Genomic DNA, 25,684 nt, shown 5'->3' with positions numbered 1-25,684 from the left:
AAGTCATTTTATGAGACAGCTAGATCCTATAGGTTCTGTGGGGAGAATGCCCTGCCTGGAGTTAGGAGGACCTAAATTCAAATCCAGCCTAAACAATTATTAGCTTTGTGACTAGTTTCCTCAGCTATAAAATGAACTGAAGAAAGAAATAGTAATCTTCTCCAGTGTTTTTGCCGAGAAAACCCCAAATAGGGTTACAAAGAGTTGGAAACTACTGAACAGCAGCAAGTAAACTAATAGATCATTCTAGAAAGGGCAAAGAGCACAGAAGAGAAAACTGAGTATAATCAAATCAGTGAATTCCTCTAAAGGGAAGTGGTCATTGGAACCTCTGAGAGAACCAACGGAGAGGAGTTGGACTCTGTGGAAAGATCACACCAAAACTTTTGAGAAGGGATAAATAATGGAGAGGACAGAAATCTGGGGCAGTCAGACAGGGATGAGAAGTGTATAACTGAACTAGGGGAAAGAAGGTAAAATTGGACCAAAGTGGGATGGAGGGGCGGGAATAGAGGGAAAAGAGAGAAAAGAGTCGCAATGTAAAGTACTATTTGTTGCATTGTAACAAATGTACTAGTAAATGTAATATTTAGTTGTATCACTAAATAACCGTTAGCCTGGAAAAGTGACTAATTCTCTTTGGGTCCCAGTTTGGTCCTCTGTAAAATAAGGAAGTTAGATCAGATCCAGGGCTCTTAACTTGGAGTCCCCGTACTTGAGGGGTGGGATGTCGATGGATTTCCAAGGGACCATGAACTTATTCAAAAGAATTGCAACTTTATTTTCACTAACTTTGAATTTTTTTTGTTGTAATCCTGTGGATTTTTATACATTTATGATTCTGAAAAGGGCTTGATCAGATTGGAAAGGGAGCCAAGACTTAAAAGCTTTAAGAACTAGACGATTTCTAAGGTTCCTTCCAGTTCTGAGAGTTTATGGATCCGAGGATGGAGCGAAGTGCCTAGGAGGGACCGAGGGAAGCCAAGTGCTTCAGCCACAAGAGGAAGGGGCTGGGCTGGGCTGGGAAGGGAAAGGGGTGGAGAGCGAGACTAGGCGGGACGGGACAGGACGGGAAAGGACGGGACGGGGCTGCCGTGCCCCAGGAGCTCGGCCAGGAGGCGGGGAGAAGCCGGAAGCCGCTCTGACTGCTCTGCCCGCCCCGGTCAGCTCAGGCCCGCCCCCTCGCCTGCCCGGGCCAGCTCAGACCTCCCGGCTCGGCTCGGCAGGCGGTGGTAAGTGCCGGGCTCCTCGAACCAAGGTCCCAGGGGCTGGGGGGCTGGGGGGCTGGGGCAAGGAGGACCGAGGAACTCTTCTTAGGGGGTTTCAGGGCACCAGATGGATATTCAGGGAGGGGGCAGAGAGGGGGAGTGACCACCTTCAGGCTGGACCTGGATGGGAACTGGGACCGTGAGGAGGGGGCGGACTCCTGCGGGGCCCCGACTGGGCCGGGGCCCCGCCGCCGCCGCCTTTCTTTCCTCGGCACCTTCTCCCGGGTTGCCTACTTCTCCAGGGATTGCTTATCCGAAGTTGACTCTGTGATGGGGCCGGGTTTCGTTTTATTTTTTTGTTTGTTTATTTATTTTTTTTTTAAATCTGGGAGACCTCGGGGCGTACCAGGATGATTTCTCCCTCCCTGATGTTCTGGTCTCCGATGTGATCGGGTCCAAGAACTGTAAGTCCCCAGGTGGGTAGAATTTGAGGCGAGTCCTTCCTCCCACGCTGGCTCAGTTAAAGAGGGCCGGCACCTTGTCTCCTCCCAGGGCAGTCCTTCTGGGTCAGTTAAAGGCGAGAAGAAAACACCATCCATAGCTCCCTTCCGGTTCTTTGGGGGGATTTCTAGTGACCTGTCAAGGGGCAGTTTCAGCTGGTGTGGGACCCTGGGATTCGGTAGACTTTTTGGTTGTACTGTCCAAAGAGGAAGTTCGGACAAACTTAAATTTCAATAAGTTGGCACCGCATTGGACCACCCCGTTTTGGATCTGGTGGAGAATAGCCTAAGTTTTCTAGAGTATGCCCCCCACCCCCCACCCCGGCCCGCTGCTTGTGAGATTCTGTCTGGGGAACGGAAAGGAAAGGGTCTAGCACTTTGAACTGCTCAAAGATGGGGAAGTACTCTGAGTAACTGAGGAAAGAGTTAGGAGTTGAAGTTGGGGTGCAGCTGATGTCCACAGTCGCGGCAGGATGAATGTTGTGGACAAGATTGGTAGCACTATTACAGTTTCCTGAGTGATTGGGACAGACGATTTGCAAAGGCATGTAAAGTCACTGGTTTAGTTCTCAATAACTGGAGGAGGTTTCTATTTTTATTTCCCAGGGGAGTCCAGTGAGTTGAGTGAGGTCAGACTTTGAGGCAGAGCCAGAAGGAAAACTCAAAATAAGTGTTTAAAGTCAGAAAAAAAATTCTGTGGCAGCCTATAGATCCGAAAGAAAGACGTATGACTTTGTTAGAAAACACTTTGTGTAAAAACTTTTATGCAGCCATTTGCTGCACTGTTCCTTCCTCACTCAATCATTCAAATATGAGGTGGAATAAGACATCATTTTTTCCTGTGAGGAATACCTTTCTACCTCACTTCCTTTGAATCTCGAGCCAGGAAGACCTGAATTCAAATAGAGCCTTACAGACATTACCTATGGTATCCTTGAGCAAATCACCACTCTGCCTCAGTTTCCTCATCTGTAAAATGGGGCTAATAATAGCACCTATTTCCCAGGGTTTTTGTGAGGATCAAATGAAATATTTGTAAAGTTCTTTGCAAATCTTAAGATGCTATAAAAATGCCAAAAACGCTATAAAAATCTTACTTTTACATTTTCTAATATGTAATTTTTAACTCCCTAAGTGAGAAGTTGAAAGTACTCATATCCCTTAAATAAAAGCATATTGAAGATCTGTTTACTGTACATTCATCTTAATAATTGACTAATTTAAGCCCCTTAACAAACTTCCTGTTTCCCCATGGAGACTAAAGTATTTAACTTTGTTCTCTTATAATCCAGAGGAAGTGGGATACCCTTGTCTCTAGGCCTGTGTGATCCTGGGTAAATCATCTCTGTGCTCTCTGGACACCTCTTTACAACCAACAAACAATACAACCACAGGTCCAGTTCTTAAACTTTTATAAGGAAACGGGGAAAGGAGACAAGTATTTATTAGGCACCTATTATTTGCTTGGGATTGTACTAAACACTTTACAAAATATTATTCCATTATAACACTGATTCTTTTAGATCTGGGATTTTTGTTCTGGTGTTCAAGAGCTTATTTTCTGATAACAGTTTTCAGTATAATTGATTTCCTTTTTACTTCTGTATATTTTCATTTTATACATTTAAATGAATTCTGAGAAGGGTGCCATACTTTTGCCTTGACCAGATTGCCAAAGGTGTCTATGACATACACTTAAAAAGTGTAGCATGTCTGGTCAAATGGAATTCATAAGAATTAGACATCAGGGAAATTTAAGCAAAAGAGATCCAGGTTCATTGTAAAAATAGTTGTGCAAATATGTGGGGTTTGGTCTTAGTTTAAAGCTATAACTATTTTTCATTAAGCCTGTGCTGAAGCTGGTTTCCTTTTTAGGCTATAGGGTTATTTATACTTTGCCACTGCATTTTTTTTAAATGGGATTGAGTCCCATTTACCTTTTAAAATTATTATTGGGAAAGTCAAAGTTCCTTGAATTCATCTAGGTCTTCTAAAATTGGTGATTTCTTTGCAAAAATGTTGTCAGGAAGATTCAGCTGTTAACCTTCATAAGTAGATAGATTTCATTCAGGTCAGTTGAGTTTATGTTCTTTCACTTGAAACTTGAAACTAAAGTCTTGCCTGAATTATATCAACTGTAAAAATCCCCAGAGACATGTTACTCAAAAGTAAAGGCTTGCTTCAGGTTTTGGTAAGACTATTTCATCTTTCCTAGTTTCTACTCCATAGCCTTCCCCATCTTTTGTGCCAAGTTGCTTTTCTTGAGAGTTGACAGTTTTAAATTTAGTATTTCCTAGGTTTGCATAATTAGTAAAAAAAAAAAATAACTCCATTGGGATGGAAGATGGCAGCATAGAGTACAATTAATAACTTTATCCAACCATTTAAGATAAATACTAAGTTTTCATTTTATCATATGACTTAAATTTTCTAGTCCAGCAATAGTTGGGTAAATCACTAAACTGTTGTGGGATTCAATTTCCTTCACTATAAAATGAGGCAAGTCATGGCTTACTGGCCCTCTTACCTTACTTTTTTTGTTCTCTCTTCTTCCTGGTGTCAGAGAGCTAAAATTTCCCTAAGTTGGGTTCTTGTATACCACTAGAATCAATAACCAATGAGAACACTAGAATCACTAACCCATGAACATCCTGAAGATGAAGAAGCCATCTTCAGGCCCTGAGTACTCTTGAGTTTCCTACTTTGAGAATCTAGGATATGACCTACTGAGTTTAAGAGGTGAGATCGAGTTTAAGAAGATTGGCAGTGTTTGAGTTGAACTTGGGAATCAGAAGACTTGAATTCAGATCCTAGTTTTCACACTATCCAATGGAGGTTTAGATTGTTTAGGCCCAAAGTTGCATAGTACTGCTATATAATAGTTAAGCAGAGATATGATTAACAGAATATTTGAAATGCCATCTTAGTTGGCCAGGATACAGATAGAATTATAGGCTGGATTATTGGACCCATCCTAAAGAGGAAGTTGGACCTTCCTAAGAGGAAGAAGCAAGAATTTCTTAAATTGCCCCAAGTAGTCATTCAATCCTTACTTAAAAGACCTATGGGAGGGTGGGGCAATTACTTCCTAAGAATACTAATTCAGTTTTCCTATAGGAGACTATAGGAGTTAAACACTAAACAAGACACTATACTCAAATATGAGAATGCGTAGACAGACTGATAGTTCCTACTCTCAAGGGCTTTATATTCGAATGGAGGGTGGTATCATATAAGAAATCTGAAAAGGGATATGGAGAAATCTCCTGCTGGTCTGGAGATTGAGGAAGGAAGCCTGTAAGAAGAATATGGATAGTTAGATGAATTTTCTCTTTCCTCAAGACAGGGAGATTGATTCCCCTTCACAAATTACTTGATAACCAAACCAGTCTCCTTTTTGTCTCCTTATCTTTGTATGGGCTATCCTCCATGCCTGGAACAATCTTCCTCTTCACTTGTGGTTTTTGTCATCCTGATTTCAATGCTCTTTCCTTCCCACTTAAACTATATTGTATTTATTTGTATATTTCCCCATAGTAGAAAGAGAAAATAAGCTTCCCTAAGGACAAGGACTAGTTTTTTTTTTCCTTTCTATCCTAGTTGCATTACATGCAGTAAGCATTTAATAATATTTCTGGTTAATATTGAAGTTGAAATTCAAATGCATTTACTTCCCAACTCCAAGTCCTAGATGACTTCATTTATTAGACATTTCTTGACCTTCTATCGTGTGATCTGGGAAGTTACTAGAATGGTGAGTGGGGATGTGAGAGTTAAGGGTAGAGATCCAACAAATTCCATCCAGTAATAATGGCAGTTCAGTAGCTGCCAATCCTGTAACAAGGGGAAAGCTGGAGAATTGGTAATAAACATAAAACAGATGAAGAAACTGAGGCTGAGAAGGGTAAAGTAACTTGTCCAGGATCATAGAACTAGTGTCTGAGGTAGTATTTAAACCTCAAATCTACTTCTCTATCTGCCCTCACAGTGACCTTCCTAAAATGTGTTATCTTGAACTACAGATGGCAGTCGGGTCCAGGGTTGGCTTGGTGGGTAGAAGGGGACATTTCCAGTTAACCTTGATCTATGTCTTGCCACTGGTTTCAGATGACTCTGGAGGAGAAAGTGAGGCTGTAGACTTGGTTCAGCCCTGCAATCCAATTTATTTGGAAGTTATGATATCACTTTCCTAAAGTCAGAGTCCTGTTCCAGAACTTGTCTACAAAGGGAATCATACCCTTACCTGAAGGTACTCTGACCAAAAAAATATCAATTTTGATGAAAACTCTTTAAGACTTCTTGGGGATTATGGGCTAGATTTCTTTTCTAAAGGCCAAGCTTTATACTCCAAATAACACTGATTGTTTGATCAACAAAAGGTGCCTTTGAGAGTCTCACTTTGGGTATTGTTTGGGCTAAAGTGATTTGGAGTAAATGTAAGTAGCTATTGTTTGTTTCTGCTTTGGCTGGAAATATTGAGGGTCTTTCCTTCCCTCCTTGCTTTTGTTTTTGTTTTTGTTTTTTTGACCGGAAAAAAGAGACCGTTCTTTGTAGTTTTTCTTACATAGCTTTAATCACTGAACAAAGAAACTGATTTCTTAAAAAACCTTTGCATAGAAAGATCCAGGTCTGGCTGTGCTTTGGATTCATTTCCAATTGTCTTGATCTGTGTCTTTCCACTGGACCCAGATGGCTTTGGAAGAGAGAGTGAGACTGGTGACTTCGCACTCTCCTCACTTAAATCCAATTAACTTTAATATCATGGCATCACCTTTCTGATATCAAACAACAACAATTGAATGAGCTATACTTCTCTACTGAGACATGACAGACATAAAAGCCATATTCCTGCCCTTGGGGAATTTGCAGTATAGTTGGAGAAAACAGAAGTTATAGCTTAAATAGAATAAGAGATAGAGAATGATATAGTGGTTCAAATTAAATGGAAAATTGAGAGCAAAAATTAAGGAAATATTTTCCTTGAGGTAGGAGTCTATCTAGTAAGATTTTTTTGGTGAGATATTTTAGAGGTGAGATATTTAGGGCCAGAATCAAGATGGTGGAGTGAGAAGCATTTTTTAACTAGCACACCTCCTCCACAACCCCAGAATATGTACTACACCAAATTTTGATGAAGAAAACCAAGAAAAAGTCACAGTGAAAAAATGTTTTGAAAATGAGGGGAACAACATTAGCAAAAGTTAGAAACAAGTAAGATTATAGAACCTAATAGAGTGAAGACCAATCTGGTTGAAATGAAACAGAAAGCATGGTTTCCTTTTAAGTTTATTTTCAAGTAATTCAAAGTGCTTCTTAAATTCTTATCCTTTTCCTTTTATCTTGAAATTAGTACAAACTAATACTTCTATATAATATATTAACTGCTTAGAAGCTGGAGTTTTTCTTCATTTGATTCTAAGAATATAAAATATTATTGAAAAGACGATTTCTATACTTGCCCCTATAATAACAAATAGAGAATTTGTATTGTTGATGCAGGGAATTATGAACATAGGAAATATTTTAATTGGGAACAAATCTTGCAATCTTTTGCAGTTAAAATCCTTTAAAACATTTCCTTTTGATTTTCACTCTGACCTTGGCCATGGGAAATGAAATGTTGGACTTGAAGTTCATACCCTTTGGGACAGAAAGAATTGATGCATCATTGCATTGCCCATGCCCAATGAATTTTGGCCTGGCCCTTCCTTGGAGGATCACTTATTGGAGAGTACCTGAAGCCAGGTCTAAACTACACACCAAGCGCCACCCTTGTCAAATCCACTATGGAAATGCATTTAAGTGCACACTGGAAGAGAAACTCTATTTCCTTCCTTCCCATTTCAAGATGGGAAGGCTAGAACCATGTGCTCTTGGCCTAGGACACTGAAGAACTATGGCCTTCTTTCCTTCTTCCCTTACTCTTAGGCAACCTCACCTAAAACTTTGTTTTTTGCCCTTTCCTCACACCATTTACTAGCATAATCTGTAAACTTTGGAGGCTTATGAAATCCTGAGTTATTTCAACTCTAGGGCTAGTGGTGAATTCCTTCACTTTCAGTAGCTCTCAATCTTTACTGGCAACCCAAATTTCTCTAGTAACATTCTGACTTCTGTGTAATACAAATGGCAAAAATAGGACAAGCTCTCTTGGTGAGAAGTCATCTTTCTGATTTGAAACTGTGTACTTAGTTGTTTGGAGACACCTAGAAAAGAGCACAGTGCTTTGTCCACTAGAGAGGCTAAATATATATATTTGAATCTGGATAATGAGGTGACTCCGTATACAGAGCAAATAGATTTGGCTTGAGAAAAACCTCAGTACAAATCTAATCTATGATACTAACTAGGCTATGTGACCCTGGGCAAGTCACTAAACTTTTTTCAGCTTCAGTTTCTTCATTTTAAAATGAAGATGTTGAATTCCAAGGATCTTCCCAGGACTAATCTTAAGACTTGCATTGGCAGTATCTAGTTTTGATTTTGAATTACTGGGTGGTTTATTTTGTATGGTATCTTTTTGATGTGATGAGGTCTAAGATAAACATATTTTACTATTTTTGGAAAGGGTGATAAGACTGAAGATTGTTTAAGTGGAATGATTTAGATTTCATGGAAACAAAGGTATTTATGGATTTGTTTTTGGCAGAAATTTTATGACAATTTCCTCCTTCAATGTCAGGCAGATGAAGTTAACTCCTTAAGCATTATAAATGTAATATCAATTTTATAGGCTACCCTATTGTTTTCTTGAGTTTTGTTTATAGATACTCTTTTAAGGAAAGAAAATTTCCTTGTGACTTCTCAAGTAGGAACAATCGTGGAAATATTTTTATTTCTTTTGATTTATATACAAGATAATTATTTTGCAAAATCCCAAAGAACTTGTATTCTAAATGAGTATAGGTTCAGTATTTTGGTTTCCTTACCTCAATTATTGAGCTATATACATCCTGGGCAAGCAAGAGTTGGAGAGGGAGTAGGAGGAAAGCTAGCTAAATTCCATTTGAAAAATTGAATGGTTGCTGGGTTTTTTAAAAAGAAAAAAATTTCCTGAGTTGCTGCCTGCCACCAAATCCCATCTTTTTAGCACTAAGTATTCCCCTGGTCGTTTAATAGGGCCATAAATTATTTAATACCATTGCTTGGGTGTCTTAAAGGAATCATAGTCTGTGAAAACTAAAAATTGTGGGTTAGTTAAGACTCATTGAGAGTAATTAACAAATGGAATTACAGAATCCATAAATCATTTATTAGAGAATTTAAGGTGGTTTTTTTGCAAGACAATGGGGTTAAGTGGCTTGCCCAAGGCCACACGGCTAGGTAATCATTAAGTGTCTGAGACCGGATCCAAACCCAGGTACTCCTGACTCCAGGGCTAGTGCTTTATCCACTGCGCCACCTAGCCGCCCCCTTATTAGAGAATTTAAAAGATATATGTTTGTGTATGTACATATGCAATCCATAAACCCATTTGCCCTGTTCTGGGCTCTAAGAATATAAAGGAAAAAAAAATCAAACAATTCTTTCCCTCATTGACTTTACATTTATATTTCTATCATGAGTAGTATTAACATTATGAGGGTTTTGTAATGTCTGTTTTTCACATACATTGTATATAGCATATATATATATATATATATATATGTATGTATGTATGTATATTCAATGGTCTTGACTTAAAGAAATAAAGATAAAGTTAGACTGAATTGAGACTGAGGCCCCCATGTTGAAGATGAATAGGGTCTCCTGGGGGCTTGGAGTCAGGAAGACTTGCAGACCCTTGCTAGCTCTGTTACCCTGGGCAAGTCAGTTATCCCTGTTTGCCTCAGTTTCTGTGCTAGAGAAGGAAAGAGTGAACCACGCCAGTACCTTTGCCAAGAAAACCCCAAATGGTATCCTGAAGAGTCAGATATGACTGAAAACAACTGAACATCAAAGGAAGTCCTGACTGAATGAACATTGGATTGTTGTGGAGCTGAATTCTTATAATCTTCTTCAAAGTTACCATGAACCAAATTATTTTTTTCAAATGGGTTCTACTCATTTGTTGACATAGTTCTTACCCTGCTCATGAAATATCCTTATCACTCATTTGAGTGAGCTCCCAGAAATAAGCTCCAGCCAGCAAGTTGAATGGTGGAGATGTCTGTGAATGAGGTTCCCCATTGAAAAAAATTGAATATTTGAGAATTATAAATAGAACAGCAATAGAATTTATATAGACCTTGAGTGGTATATTACTAGCTCCTTAACACAAATTTCAAAGTACTTTGGGAATGATAGGTGGGGTATGAGTAGCCTGTAGTGATAGAAAAAGAGGTAATCTGGGTCATAGAGTGAGAATAAGAAATCCATATACTGAATATTAAAATGATATACCTCAAGTGTTTAAAAGAAAACCACTTAGGAGGAAAACCTTTGAACCTGTTGAATACCTTGTAGAAAAGGTATGGAGAGGCCAGGATAAGACCTATATAGTATGGGAAAAGCACTGATAATGTTGCTGTCTGTATTAATTAAATGAAATAATCCCTTTTGGAGAGGGAGCTCAGGGAGGAAATTAGCTTTTATTAAGCACCCACTGTGCTAAGGTCTTTTATAAATTGCCATCTCCATTTTATGATTGGGGAAACTGAGATTGCCAGTGGTTAAGTGATTTGCTCAAGGTCAGTTGCATATGTCTTAGGTCATATTTGAACTTGGGGTTTTCTGACTTGAGAGTCTATTCACTGTACCACCTACCTAACCTGAAGAAAGCTAAAGATGCTTTTATAGGAGCAATCTTGTATAGTTAAAACATACAATAAAGTTTAATGCAGATAAAAATCATTGTTTATAGATAGAAAAGTATTCATGTAGGTAGTTTTTAATTGTCAAGAAGACTGATCTGACACAAGTATTGGTAATATTGTTGGTAGGTGGTGTGCTATTAATTTGGTTCATGATACATTTTCTGTCAAAAGCTATTATTTCATATGGCAATAGTGATTTGTGGTAATGTGGTTTGATGAGAAATTGCCCACTCTGATTTATACAGGATATCTTTAGATACTCAATGGAGGTATTTTTCCATTACACAAATTATTCTAAATTATAATTACTATGTATTAAAATTAACATTCAGATTGTTTTAACTTGATCTCTGATTTTGTGGTATCAGACTTAGAAAGGACCCTTAATCTCTACTTTTGCATGGTTATAATTTAAGAGGTAGTAGAGTAAATAGCATTTTTAAGAGATGGAAGTCAGTTAAATTATTACAGATGCTTTTTCCCTATAGAGATGGATACTTCAGGCATTTCTCCTTTGGTTCTAATTTCCTTCCTAAGGATTCTTGTTTAGAAAACTACATGTAATAGATATAGAATTGGAATGTATCTCAGAGGTCATCTATACTAACACCCCCCAACTCTTTGACTTTATACATATGGAACAGAGGTTAAATGATTTGCTTAAAGTCACACTGAGTGCTGGAAGCAAGGGTTTGAACAAAGGTTCTTTGATTCCATATCCAGTAAATCCTTTTTCCTAATCAAGACACTAGTATCATACATAAGTCAAATTCCATTACAATGAGCCACCATTACAAAATTTCTGTATGACTAAAATTTCTAGGCAGTACTCCCTGTTTCAGAATGTAGTCAATTTAACATCTCATTTCAACCAGAGAATGTGAATAATTTTTGAATTCCTTGAATATAGGATATGACTTATAATACATGCAGTATTGAAGAAGTCTGATAATCTGGAAATAAAGCCTAAAAAAACTCCCACATTTTTGAAGAGTAGGGCTAAGTAGTAAATTTGGGGGGGGGGAGTGAAGGAGAGTGTCACCTCATTTTGCCAGTTTGGTTTTCTAGACTTTAATGGACTTTCTATTATAATGACTCCATTTCCTTAAGGAATTAAAGTATATCTTATAGGACTTAAGAACCCAAGAGATCATTTACTTCATCCTCTTTAATTAAAAAATAAATTTTAAATGTCTTACTGATGGTTTTAAAAAGCATTGCTGTTGGGGCAGCTATGTGATGAAGTGGATAGAGTACAGGCTCTGGAGTCAGGAGGAGCTGAGTTCAAATGTGGCCTCAAGACGCTTAATAATTACCTAGCTGTGTTATCTTGGGCAAATCACTTAACCCCATTGCCTTGCAAAAACTAAAAAAAACAAAATAAACAAACAAAAAACCTTAAGAAAAATATTGCTGTCACTTCTCAATGATTCTACCCTGTCTTCCACATTAAATTTCCATAACTAGAAAGTGGTAGCTAAATAGAATCAACTGCTTGCTATGTCTGACAATATGTGCCTCATTCTACCTCTATGAACAGGAGTGAGAAATGCTTCACCTTCAGTTCTTTGAAGTCAAAATTGATGACTGAATTGCTCAGAGTTCTGATGTATTTTGGTATTTTTTCTTTGCATTTCTTATGGTTATTTTAAAACTATTTTGTCTTGGCATATTTCATTCTACATCAGTTCATACAAGTCCTCCCAAGTTTCTCTGAATATTCATCATTTCTAACAGGGCAAATAATGTATCATTACATTCATAATCCAGCTTGATTGACCTTCCCTTTCTCCCTCTGTTCATGCTTGGAATCTGCTCAAAATAATATAAATTTTGATCACTGAAATCTCTCTAGATATCTTGGGGATAAATGGGCTTAGTTGTATTTTCTAAGGACCTGTCCTAAAATCCAAATCACCCTCATTGACTAGCCAACTACAGATTCTTGCCCAAATATTACTTGGGCATTATTTGAGCTAAAGTGGCTCAGAATGAATGTAAATGTTGTGGGCAGCTAAGTGGTGAAGTGGATAGAACTCTGGCCTTGGACTTAGGAGTACAGGAGTTGGAATCTAGCCTCAGAAACACACACTAACTAGCCATGTGACCCTGGACAAGTCACTTAACCCTGATTACCTCACATCTAGAACCATCTCCAGTTGTCCTGATTCATATCTGGCCGCTGGACTCGGATGACTCTGGAGAAGAAAATGAGGCTGGTGACTTAGTACAGTATCCCCTCACTCAAATTCAATTCATGTACTTGTCATGGCATCTTCCTGATGTCTTGGTCTTCTTTGAGAATGAAGGACAAACTTTGGTCTGAAATCCTGAAGGTCTTCCCCTCTCTGGGTGCTTTTGTTTTGTTGTTGTTGTTTGACAATGAAAAGAGGCCATTCTTTGCAGATTTTTTTACCTAGCCTTAATCACTACATGGTTGTTGCTTCAGTCAAATTGAGACTCCTTAAAGACTTTTGTTAAAAAAAGGCCAAGTTTCTCCCTTTATGGGGTCATTTCCAGTTGTTGTAATATATATATATATATATATATATATATATATATATATATATATATATATATATATATATATATATATTTTGCCACTGGGCTGAGATGACTGGGGGGGGGAGTGAGGCTAGACTTCACTTAAATCCAATTAATTCACTTTTCATGTCATCAGCTTCCTGATGTCATGGTTTTCATTAAGAATGAAGCACAGACAATTCCCAAAACTATGGCAACTCACTGTTTCATTTTTTCCCTTATCACAAAGAATGCTGCTATGGATTATATTTTCATATGTGTAAGACTTTTCCTTGTCTTTGACTTCCTTTACAAACCTTCCATTTTAGAGATAAGGAAATTTCTGAAGTAAATTTTCTGTGATGTAGCATTTACTGGCAAACTATAGGTTTTTGTTCTTATGGGCCTCATTGGTCAGGCATGTGATAATTAGTGGTTTCCTTTTTAGTTTCTCAACATTGATCTTTAAGGTTTAGGTTAATGGTTAAAAATTTACTTCATATGCTCCTATGTCATATGATTCCATGTACATTGGTTAGTCTAGAGAACAAATATATGCATAAATATTTTGAATGATTTAATTAAAATATATATATATATATATATATATATATATATATATATATATATAGTTACCATAAACTTAAAAAAAATAGGTAACTCCAGGAATTCCTGACTTGTAAGTTTTTGAGGGGAGGAGGGAAAAGCAGATTGTCTTTTAAACTTAAAAGCTAACTTACTTTCTCCCCCCCCCCCCCCATTATGCTTTAGCAGTAATTTGTTTATAAAACTGCCATTCACAAAAGTCCAAGGAATCAGCCTGGGGCAATGGAAAAAGCCTCTGGTTGTCACTTGAATATGTTAGGTCTAGGCATACTCATCTATAAAATTTTGGACCAGAAGGCCTCTGATATGCTCTTCCAGTTTTAAAGATGTGAAGTCCATAATAACTGATTGATAATTGATGATGCAGTAATATTTACTTCTTAGTTACTGGCCTATGAACCTATGGAGAACATGATGGATAGAAAGGAAGTGATTTTTTAAAAAAAAGAGTACTGAACTACTAAGCAGATGGTAATAAAGTTCAAAGACTTAAAAACTCCCATATTTCAGTGTTTGGATAGCCCCTAAGGCTTCCATGACCAATGTATTTCCTCTTTTAAAATTATTTTTTATTTTTAAAACCCTGATTATCTGATCTCCAAAGTCCATAGCAGATAAGAGAAGGAAAGCTGTGATTGCATTAGAGGGAGGATCATACAGAGGAGAAAAAAGAATGCTTTAAAAAAAAAAGAAAAAAAGAATTTCAAAATATTACAATAGGGAGACTTTCATTTGGTCATTTCTGAAGTATAGCTAGTATAATAAGACATTAAGAATGAGGACTAATATAAAAAAGGTTTAAATAATGTTGATTTTTTTTTTTGCTCTGTTTAGAAAGTCAGTAAAGTATTTTAACAAGACTTCAACTAATCAACAAAATTGTTATTGCCTATTATCAGACACTGTGCTAAGAGCTGGGGATACAGATATAAAAATGAGACTATCTTTGCCCAAGATGAGGATACAGCATATTCACAGATAAGTCCTTGTCAGATTAAGCATAAGTCAGATAAATACTGTTAGATGGTATTAATATCTAGGAGAATTTGAAGTCTTGAAGGAATAGCCACAGTTGTGTTTTGAAAGGGGATTAAAGCTTTTCAAGAGGTATAGAAAAGGGGGAAAGCATTCCAGACATAGAAGGGAATTGTCTGTGCAAAGGCAAAAATGGGGGAAGTGGATGGTCAATGAAATGTATAGGAAATAGCAACTAGGACTAATTTCACTGAAGAGTAGTGGAGTGGGTGAGATGAGTAATGTATAATCATTCAGAAAAGAGAGACTAGAATCAGATTGAGAAAGACTTTAAATGCCAAACATAGGAGTTTGTATTTTATTCTAGATATTGTGAACCACCAAAGGTTTTTGAGTTGGGAGAGTGTCTTAGTTACTGTTTCACAATATCAGTTTGGCAGCCAGGTGAAGATGAATTGGAGAGGGGGTAGGGAGAGATCATGCTGAAAGCTTCATGGAAGCCAAGACAAGTGGTGATAAGGATCTGGAATAGGGTGGTTGGAGTCTAGGACAATAAATGCTAGAGATCTGGGAAAGTTGGAATTCACAAAAGTTGACAACTGATAGAATTTTATGGATTGGTAAACAATGAAGAATTGTATTCCAGGTTTAAAACCTGATTATACAAATGCTGAATACTTTAGTATCTTCCTTCTGTACATTCCAATTTATCCTACATTTAACTGGTTTGTACCAAGTTGTTTGTATCTTGTTTTCCCCTCTAAGCCTGTGAGCAGCTTGAGAGCAAGAATGAGTGTCTCTTTGACTTGTTTTTGTATCTTCAAGAGTCTTCAAGAGCTCACCAGTAAATAACACATAATAGAAAACATTAGTATATTTTTATTGACTGACTATTCAACTTTGGTTATTGTAAGACTACCCTCTACAGAATAAGAATGTTGGGTTGGAGGTGAGTTTAGAAAGGAGGAAGATGAACTATATCATGGATGTGTTGAGTTTGAGACTTTTTAGATAACTCCTTTTCCCCTCATCAGAATTATTTCTTTTTTTTTCTTTCAAATTTAATTCTTGAGAGCTTATCTCTCTTGGACTGACTTCTTCTATAGTTAGCTCCTGGGGTCCACTGTATCCCTCTGAATCCTTTGAAATTTATTTTTCTTAAACTTAGAGTGTCTGTGAAAATGTTCCTGGCTTCCCCCTTCACTTAAAAACAATCTTTATTTTCAGTTTCAAATTCTCTTCTTCATCACCAAGAGGTCATGAAAAGAGAAGTCATGAAAAACAAAACCCATTACAAATATGTATGGCCAATGCAAAATATTATCCAGGAAAAGAAAGAACATAAACTTCAATCTCTACTCTTCTGGTTATCCTTTCACTATCTGAAGGTGGAGCCTCTCTTTCATTTCATAGGAAAATAGGGGGTAGAGCTTGAGGTTATTTAATCTACTTCCTAATTTTATTAATGATCAAAGATTTTAAGAGAAGGATCAAAAGTTTTAAGCGACGAGTCAAAGGTCAAATTAGTAGTCTCAGAGCAGGTATTTGAACTTGGGTTTCAGACTTTGCTTAATGTTGACTGAAAAAATGAGCAATCCTTCCCTAAGCTTCTCATAATTTTTACTCTAGCAAGTGATGCAAAGTAGAATTACCCTATATTAGTTCTGACACATTTTGAAAGGAAATCATTAATAAGGCAAGTCCATAAATTATTAACTGCTCTGCTTTGGGTAGGCAGGAGCTCTCTCACCCATAATTAGATTACTAAAATATTCCATCACTACTTTATTGTGTCTCTGTCAGGAATTTTGTAGAAAATATTTCTTCTACCCAGCTAAAGTACCAAGTTAAAGTTCATCAAATACTTTACTTAAATTTGGTGGCAAGGGTAGATCCTTGATTTGTTTTTTCTTAAGCTCTCCTGGTGTAAGTTCCTACTTATGTAGTAGTTCTATTTAATTTACAAATTTAAAGAGTTGCCTTGGGCTGTGAGAGAATGTCAGTCAACTAGTCTTTTTTAGCAGTTACTATGTTCCTGCACTCCAAACTCTTGTGGTCAGAGAGGCAGTATATATGGGTAGAAGGTGGGAAGCAGGACATGTACCCATATTTTTCTAACTTTCAGACTGGCTCTCTTATTTATTATTCCAGGCTGCCTCTTGAAGCAGTTGTTATTACCTTCTAAATTACTGTGTATTTCTTTTTTTGTCCTGATATTTCATATGTGAAATAAGGTTTTTTTTATTTTGATTGATGGATCTTAAAGAGGGTAAATATCCAGTTCTCAGGAAATCTCAGTTATCTAGAACAACCATTCCAGAGATTTCTAGATCAGCCAACTTTTCTGTGTTTTTTTTTTTTGTTTGTTTGTTTTGAACCATCTGAGGAAGAAGCCTTTGGATTCCAGCCTGTACTAACTTTGATAAGTGTTTACATTGACTTCGAACTGTTGGTGTGGTTTTCTCATGTGGGTGGTATCTCCCTGGTGCTCTGGAGTCTTAAGATCTCCACCTTATTTTCAGAGGCTGCACTGGCATTCTTGGCAAGAGCAGTTAACAATTTTAGTGGTATATATTAAGGTGTTCTTTGACTCCTGGTTACTTAAGTGGAAGACTTGAGGAGAGTCCCAAATATTTGAATGACTCTCCTTCCATTTCCTTTTCCTATCTCCATAATGTGACTTTACCCAATCCAGTCAACCTTATTTGTCTCAACTCTCTAACGTCTATTCTGTTTTTTGTAATCTCTCTTCTTGTTTTTTTAGGATATTTTATGTTCTATCATTTTTTTAACCTTTATCTCTTATTTAGGAATGGCAAGACCAGAGCACTGCCCCTGGAGTCAGGAACACCGTGTTTAGATTTGACCCCAGACATTTATTACCTGTGTAGCTCTGGACTCCAGTTTCCTCTTCCATAAAATAAAGCTCATAATAGTACCCATATTTCCGGATTGTTGTGAGGATCAATTGAGATATTTAGAAAACATTTTGCAAACCTTGATGCTAGTTGCTATTGTTATTGTTATCATCATCATCATCATCATCATTATAAAATACTTTTCAGTGTGACAGAAAAGAAATGAATTTGAAATTTTCATTTTTTATTATATTTCATTTCTATATCTTTGTTTCAGAATGTAGCCTTTCCTCTATCTCAGCCTAGCAAGCCTGTGCTTCATAACAAAAAATATAAATGAGGGAAAAAAATTCAGTTTAGTAAAACTAACCAAGTCAAAGGTCCAAGTTTGCATTTTCCTAATATGTGAAATGAGGCAGCTGGGGCTCAAGGATTAGATTTTTCTGAGATCCTTTCCACTTGTAACTCTATGGTCCTATGGTCAGTTGAGGCTGATAGTTTAAGCAATATTTACTATCCATAGGCCCCCATCTGTGTTCATTTTAGCCATATTTGTTTTCCTTGAAAGTTAAAATTTTAAACTATTGTTGATAGTACAAAAATAAATTTTCTTTCCAAGGTTCTAAGTATAAGAAAGGTATCATCCCTAAGTAATCTGCTTGCTGCCTATTTGGAATTGAGGTTCTCCTGAATCTTTTTTAAAGGCTATGTTTTGGTACTTTGTAAACTGACCAGACTTTTTGTATCTCCTGACCTCATGATTTTGCCTGTAATTTCACCAAAATATGTTTAAAAGTGGGTAGTGGTGGTGGTGGGGAATAATGTGTGTTTGCCTCTGGTGGGGGAGGGGAGTGAATGGAAATTAGTATTTTATAGAGTGAAAACTTCTTAAAATGAAAATGACATTTTCTTTTTTGGCAAACTGAACCCAAAGTTTCAACTTTTCTGTTTTGATTTAGCAGGGCTTAATATTCATTGTTTTGTACACCATCAATCAAACAAGCATTTATTAAGTGCTAAGCATTGGCACAAATACAAAATCAAAAGTGAAGCAGTCCTTATCCTAGAGATGTTTAAATTGTAATGGATGAGACATCATGTATATATAAATATATTGAGACTCCAAATAAAATCAGTGAGAGTAGTTTAAGGAGGGGAGGCCTGGAATTTGGGGGAATTAGGGAAAATTTCAAATAAAGGTGACAAGTTTTGACAAAAACCAGGGATTCTGACATGAGGAAGAGGTGAGTGAGGACTTATTTCATATTAGGGAAAAGTGATCATATCAGAGGACCTGAATTGAAAAACCTGTCCTCTCCTACCTAGTGTCAATAAGACCTTGGTCAAGTCATTTAATTTCTTTGGAACTCAGTATCCCTATCTACAATGGATCATATAGAAGGAGACATGATTTCTGAGACCAAATCAGTTAGCAATTTTATTATTTTTTCAAAGCAATAAAGTTGAGTTTTCTTCCCAATATGTTCTGTCACCAAAAAAAAGGATAAAATAAATTTAATAGATACTACCCAAACCTTTCAGCAAAAACCAGAAATGACCAGCTCTTGAGGTTCTAGGAGACTGTGATTTGCATCTTTTTTTACTCTTCATTTTTTGAACGCCTCTGCATTTCCTGACTTTTTTTTTTTAATTTGTTTCCTCCCTAACATAGTCTAGACTTTTTATCTCCAGCTGGGATAGCCTAGAATGAACCATTAAGAGATCATTCTTGCCATGGAATCTTGTAGAAAATGAATGAAGCCAGTTCTGGGGGTGGAGAGACTTGGGCCTTTTGAAATTTTGGAGTTAATTTAGTGATGTTCTGGCATTGAACATATAAATCTTTATAGTTGAAATATTTCCATGAGCTGACCAAGACCCTGTAGGGGAATAAACATAGCTGACGGTTTGCAAAATACTTTTCATTATCAATCAACCAACATTTATTAAGCTCATATAATGGGTCAGTCACTGTGGATAATAAATTCAAAAATGTACTAGTCCTTTCCTCAAGAAGCCTATATTCTATCAAGTGAAGCAACAGTTACACATGTAAGAAAATAAAAACAAAGTAAATACAAGGTAATTCTAGGTGATAGGAGGAGACATTAAGAAGGAAATAAGTATCTACAATGTGCCAGGCATTGTTGAGCATTTGACAGATATTATCTGATTGATCCTCACAACACTCCTGCAAGCTTGGTGCATTTTTTCTTTTATCCCCATTTTTATGGCTGTGTAAACTGAGGCAGACATCATTTAAGTAACTTTCCCAGGACCAGATATTAAGTGTGAGAAATTGGATTTGAATTCAGGTCTTACTGATTCCTGACCCTGGGATCTGTTAACTGTGTCTCTAGCACCTGGGATGATTTGGGAAGATTTCATACATCAATCTAACACCTGAATATGTGGTTGAATACATATATAATGTATATAGATGCATATGTACAAATAGACATACTATGTGTGCTCAAATACAAGCAAAAATACAAAAACCGTCAAGTGGCTCAGTGGATAGCATGCCAGACCTGGAATCAGGAAGACTCAACTTTCTGAGTTGAAATCTGACCTCAGACACTTATTAGTTTTTTGCCTCAGTTTTTTATCTGTAAAATGAACTGGAAAAGGTAATCAAACTACTCTAATATCTTTAAGAAAATCTCAAATGGGGTCATGAAGAATTGGACATGACTGAAAACAACTAAACACCATACAACGATAAACACATTTAATGGATTTAGTTTCTTGTTTTAAAAAGTTTGAATAAAAAAAACTTGCCTCATTCCCTTAAGTTTTAAGCTAGATTAGTTCTCTCTTTTACTTCCTTTGATTTCTGCATTATGACAGTCATCTCGACACCTCTTCCCTATTTGATTTCCCTTAGTATAGAATTTTATTAATGATACAGCCATTATTATTTCTAATCCCAGGAAAAAATGACATTTTCTGTAAACTCAAGAATTTGCTTCTTTTCATGTCAGACCTAAGGGAAATGTTGGCACACCCTAATTTATGAAACATAAAAACTTATAAAATAATTGAATTAGGGAGTAAATAACTATTTCCTTTTTCTTCACAAAGGGATATACAGCAGTATCCACTCCTAAGGGTATTTTAAATAACCATTCTACTTTTCAAGACTCAAAGGCCAAGGGGACTAACTGGGCTGCTGTCTTCCACTAAGGGACAGGCACCCAACAGGTTCAGTCCTAGGGAGTCTGATATATAAAGGGGAAAGGGGAGGTTCCACTTAATAAGGTTCCTTATACTCTGCTTTCTTTTGCCCCAAGCTGGATGGAATCCCTGGGAAAATCTCATAGCTTTGGTTTAAGTATGTCTAATGTCTTTCTAAAGGAGATTTACAGGGTCCCATCTAGGAAGGTAATCAGTTTACAAAGTAGAACAAATAGTTATTTCTTCCACCATAAAAGAAATGCTTAAAAAAATAGAAGTTATACATACACATGGAGAAATATTTAAAATGAACTGTAATCCATCACAGAGAACTCATAGAAAACATAAACAGATACAGAAAACACTTGAAGAATTCAAAGGACTCATAGAAGCAGTTTATGATCTCTTCAGATTTGTATTCTCTGCACAACCCATAGAGCCTAATAGCAGCAGCAAAGATTGGGAGTGGGGGAGGAAGGAAGGGAGGTCTGGTCTCCTGATTCCCCCTATTTGCATATTTATAACAATTCTCTTTACATACAACTTTTAGCATCATTTCTTTTTTTTTGTGAAGTGTGCGTAAATTGTTAAGATCACCCTTCTGTTTGTGAAGACTCATAGTCAAGGAGACTAACTGGGTTGCCTCCTTCAGCTAAGGGCAAGACCCACAGGTTCAATCTTGGGGAGACTGGCTGCTAAGGGAGGGGACTCAATCTGGTTCCTCTGTAATTACTCTATTGCTCCTTAATGCTTCCTGATTATTTTTACTTTATCCTGAAGCTTGGAGCTTTAAGATCCTTAGAGCTTTAAGATCATAGTTTTAGAACCTGGAGACACCATTAGGGACTGTCTAGTCTAGCTTTTCCTCTTTTTATAGATAAAGAATTAAGTCCCTGGGAGTTTACGTGACTTCCCTGAGGTCACAAAAATAAATAGGAGAGCCTGGAAATTTGAGAATGAGTCAGACCACTGATATTTTTAAGGTTTATGTGTTTTCCCATTGACTTCTCCCTTGCAAGTGGCGAGTTTAGAAGGCATTAGAGATTACTAACCAGATGGATTTTCTCCAGGTTTTCAAATTTTTCTCTTTATGCTAACTACATTCTACAATCAATCTTTTATTGAATGTTGGCATGAACATATGCTAATAGTCATCTACAATCACTGTGCCATGAAATAGAATTTCTTCCTCCAGAAGAGTATAAAGGAATAAACATTTATGTAGTGTCATTATACAAATGGTATCTCATTTATTCTTCACAGAAACTGAGTGGTAGGTGCTATAATTAATCTCTGTGTTTACAGATGAGGAAACTGAGGTTGAGTGACAGACATATTTACTAATTGTCTCAGGCTCAATTTGAGCTCAGGGTCTAGCTGACTCAGGGTCTAGCATTTTTCATTTCACCATCAGCTGCCTCATGACCAATTAGTCACCCATTGTCAACTTCTCTTTGCTTCCCCTTTCCATTGTCTGTGTTTTGTTCTAAACTTGTGAACATCTGGATCCTGGCACATGGCCACCCTCTGTGATCTGAAAGTTTGATTTCCATTTACTAGAGAGGAGCGAGTCACCTCAAATTGCCTAGCCTTCAATGACAAAGTTATTTGTAATAGAGATTAAATGCATCTGTCTGTCTTCAGTAGAAAGTTGAAAGGTGCCTTTGAGGGAGGCTCTCTGAACATTTTTTTAGGAAGAGGAAGAAAAAGTTGTGAAATGTTTAAAGGAGGAGTTTACTTCGAGCAGTATTTGTTCATCTTTCATTTTGAAGGCAAGGGCAAAAAAAATGGAGTTTCCACTTCATTGCTAGAGTTCTCCATCTGCTTTGGAGATGCATTGAGAAGTCAAGAGCATCTTTCTTCTTTAGGGAAAATAAAGAGCTATCTAGAAAAGGAGTAAGGTAAAAAACAACTCTGGTGAGTGAGGTTGGGAAAGCAGATATGAGCTAGCTCTCTTTAACCCCTCCTCTAGTCCGTGGCCAGTCACCCTCTGTGGATTTTTAAATCTTTGTCTACCCTGGCAAGGACAAATGTGTTGTCACAGAGAAGATAATTCTGACTGGAATGATGTTTGAAAGAGCAGGTTTTGATTTTTAATTAAAGAATTCATTAAAAACAATATTGAATACATGTCTAATTGGGTATTGGGAAGATTGCTGGATTGATCATTAGAGAACTAGGATTTAGATCCCCCTTTCTGTCACTTACTATGGGGTTCCTGACTACCTTACTTTTGGTTGAGAGTTTTAAATTACAAGTCTCTGAAGTTTTAATTCAGTTCTAGAAATGAAACTACTTAAACTTTCATAGTAGATATTTATGTTTAAATTAATTGCTGGATATAAAATATCTGAACAGCTTTTCATTTAGACCCTGGAAGGAGTAGCCAAAATTCTTTGTTCACTTATTCTCATTTTCTTTTATATCAGTAGTTCTTCATCTAATTTGTGGCCTTAGCATAAATAACTCCTCTTTTTCAAAACCAATGGCTCTTCTCTTGTGCTGCCCCCCCCACATAAAATATGTAGTCATAGATATTAATTAAGGTACAAAAAAATTTACTGTTTGTAATTCTGTCTTGTTCTGAGAGTTTTTTTTGATAAATATTCCAAAATAATTGGTTTATTTCGAAATCCTATGTGCTTTATTTCATACATTTTAAAATATAATTCTGAAAAGGTATATATTCTTCACCTGACTAGCAGAGAAACCTGTGACACATAAAATTAAGACCCTACTTTGTTATGCTTATAGTTAGCTTCTACTTTGTTTTTCAGTTTTTTTAACTTTTCGGTATTTCATAAAGGTCTTTCCAGATTTCTTTGTATTCTTCATAATTTAATTGCTTTATGGCATTCTATTACATTAATATTCCCCACTGGTGGACATTTGTATTCTATTTTTTATAATTAGACACAATGGCACTGCAAAAATATTTGAATAGATAACCCTTTGTAATTTTTTATATGCTTCCAGGGTATATTCTAAACAATGGAATTATTGGATATACAGGTAATACTTTTCATGACACAAGGGAAAATTCATGAATAAGCACAGTAGTCATGAACTCAATAGAATTTTAGTATAGGCTATAATCTTAGAAGTCATCAAATCTAACCTTAACACTAATTCCAGAACTTAATGTATCATTGCAGAGTTCATAGATTGGTATATCATAGAAATTATTCCCAAATATATAAGTGGATTCCAGAAAAAAAAATTTTGATGGTGATCCCTTTGGCAAGATAGAGGTTGTAAATGGTTCTATATGGAATATTATGGAGTGATGGAGGGTTTATGGAAATTGTTTTGTACCTCAGACTAATAGATTTAGGACTGATTGGACATCAGAATAGGGTTAACTGAGTTGAATCAAGTCAACAAGAATTTATTAAGTCACACACACACACACACACACACACACACACACACACACACACACACACACACACACACACACACACACACTCTGCTAAGCCCTGAGGGATTCAAAGGTAGGTCAAAATAGCCCTTGTAATCAAGGAACTCATAATCTAATGGGGAAACCACATGCAAATAATTATATATGTGAGATATATGCAGGCTAAATTGGAGATTATTTCAGAGGGGAAAGCACTAAGATTATAGAGGACTGAGAAAGGAAACTTCATGAAGGAAGTAGGAATTTAGCTACAACTTGAAGGAATCCAGAAAAGACCAGGAGGGAGAGAATTCCCAGCATAGGGAACAGCTACTTAAAATACCCAGAGTTGAAAGATGGAATGGCTTGTTCCTGGAGTAGCAAGGTCATTATCATTGGATTGCAGAGTATGTAGGAAGGGAAGAGTAACTACTGGGTGGGCTAAGTTGTAAGAAGAATGGAAACTAATAGACCAATGTTAACCTGGAAAGAATTCCTAATTCAGTTTTCATTTGGCAAGGTTTTAAAATCCACCTGTTATCCTATTGCCTTCCTCAGAGAATATTCTAATTTGTTTGTCAGTGTGATGTGACATCTCAAATGTAATAATAATGTCCATTTGTAGAATACTTTAAAATTTACAAAGTACAAGATGTTTCTGAAGTCCTAGTGTAGTTTTATTATTAAGTTATTAACGTCTTAAAACTAAGACTTTGGTGACACTTTGTACTTTTCTCAAAACAGCCTTTGAGGATAGATAGTAACTCATTATCTATTTTACTGATCAGGAAACTGGGCCTGAGTTGGCATTTGAACCAAGTCTTCTGATTTTAAGTCTGTTGTTCTATGCTGTGTTGTCTCTCAGCAATTTCTCAGATGTGTTCCTACAAGGCAGAAAATACAGATATAACACTTGAGATATTAGTGAGAACATAGTGATGATGAGATTTCTTATCTGTGCATAAAAAGTCAGGTTGATTTGTGTGCTTTTTATACCTTTAAAATATATATTATAAATTTAGTAGTCATTAGCAAACACAATTTTTTAAAAAAAAGATTCTCTATTGTAAAATTTGTCATGCTTTAATAATGTGAGACAACAATACAAATAGCAGTATTTTTATTTTATTTTTTACATTTTAGTTATAGACATTAATCAGAGGATACATTTGATTTTTGTGTGTGGCATGTGAGAAGAATCACTGGTCTTGAAAAAAGGGTCTAGATACTTTAAGTTCAGAAATTAGACTTTTTTGGCATTTCTATCCTTTAAAATGTAACTGAACAAAGAAATAAGGCTTGTTAACTATCCTTTCTTTTGTTCTCCAAAAATTTTTGAAAGGAGGACCATTGCTGTCAGAAAGCACATATAGTTGACTCCCTAATAAGGGAGTAAGTCGTTTAAAGTTATTGATTTATAAATTTGTTTTCAATTAGGCATCTTCAATTTTTTTCTAGGTTATAGTAGCAAACAGATTAGAAGCAGTTCAATGTGGGCATGATGGGAAGGGATAGCTGCTGAAGTTAACACAATGAAAAGTAATTGTAGAATGTTGAATTTCTGTTTCCATTGACGAATATGTCTACTTAAATTTGAGTACAAAGTATGTCATTAAAGGGACAAAGAATCACTAAGAAAAAC

At 36.5% G+C, this 25,684-nt stretch overlaps 1 protein-coding gene across 1 annotated transcript in view; it reads left to right on the top strand.

Moving 5' to 3' along the window:
* Nucleotides 1–1,173: 1,173 nt before the first annotated feature.
* Nucleotides 1,174–25,684, top strand: part of LITAF (lipopolysaccharide induced TNF factor) — a 41,462-nt gene continuing 16,951 nt past the window's right edge. The window contains exon 1 of the mRNA XM_074196413.1: nucleotides 1,174–1,232. The gene's annotated coding sequence lies outside the window, so the exon portion shown is untranslated. The remainder of the gene's footprint in view (nucleotides 1,233–25,684) is intronic.

The sequence above is a fragment of the Macrotis lagotis genome, chromosome 8 (genome assembly GCF_037893015.1).
Source record: "Macrotis lagotis isolate mMagLag1 chromosome 8, bilby.v1.9.chrom.fasta, whole genome shotgun sequence".
Classification (NCBI taxonomy): domain Eukaryota; kingdom Metazoa; phylum Chordata; class Mammalia; order Peramelemorphia; family Peramelidae; genus Macrotis; species Macrotis lagotis.
Note: the sequence above shows the minus strand (reverse complement) of the source record. Positions and strands in the feature narration are given on the sequence as shown.